Source organism: Rhipicephalus microplus, unplaced genomic scaffold, assembly GCF_043290135.1.
Source record: "Rhipicephalus microplus isolate Deutch F79 unplaced genomic scaffold, USDA_Rmic scaffold_124, whole genome shotgun sequence".
In the NCBI taxonomy this organism is placed as follows: Eukaryota; Metazoa; Arthropoda; class Arachnida; order Ixodida; family Ixodidae; genus Rhipicephalus; species Rhipicephalus microplus.
In genome coordinates, this window is record NW_027464696.1 from 269,181 (window position 1) to 270,000 (window position 820).

Sequence of the window (820 nt, forward strand, 5' to 3'; positions counted from 1 at the left end):
GGGTGCGGCACCACCGGGAAAACTGTGGCAAACAGACATGGCGATCGAGTGAGTGGGCCGCCAGCCAGGCACAGCCGAAAAGTGCAAAGTCCGAACCGTGTCAGCCGGGGCGACGCAAAAACCGCGTCAGCCGGGGCGGCGCGAAAACCGCGTCAGCCGGGGCGGCACGAAACCGCGTCAGCCGGGGCGGCGCGAAAACTGCGTCAGCCGGGGCGGCGCGAAAACCTCGTCAGCCGGGGCGAGCGAAAAGGGGGGGGGGGGAACCACGTCTGCCGGGGCGAAAGAAAAAAAAAACGCGTCTGCCGGGGCGAGCCCGGGTGCGGCACCACCGGGAAGACTGTGGCAAACAGACATGGCGATCGAGTGAGTGGGCCGCCAGCCAGGCTCAGCCCAAAAAGTGCTAAGTCCGAACTGCGTCAGCCGGGGCGGCAAAAACCGCGTCAGCCGGGGCGGCGCGAAAACCGCGTCTGCCGGGGCGGCGCGAAAACTGCGTCAGCCGGGGCGAGCCCGGGTGCGGCACCACCGGGAAAACTGTGGCTAACAGACATGGCGATCGAGTGAGTGGGCCACCAGCCAGGCTCAGCCAAAAAGTGCTAAGTCCGAACTGCGTCAGCCGGGGCGGCAAAAACCGCGTCAGCCGGGGCGGCAAAAACCGCGTCAGCCGGGGCGGCGCAAAAACCGCGTCTGCCGGGGCGGCACGAAACCGCGTCAGCCGGGGCGGCGCGAAAACTGCGTCAGCCGGGGCGAGCCCGGGTGCGGCACCACCGGGAAAACTGTGGCAAACAGACATGGCGATCGAGTGAGTGGGCCGCCAGCCAGG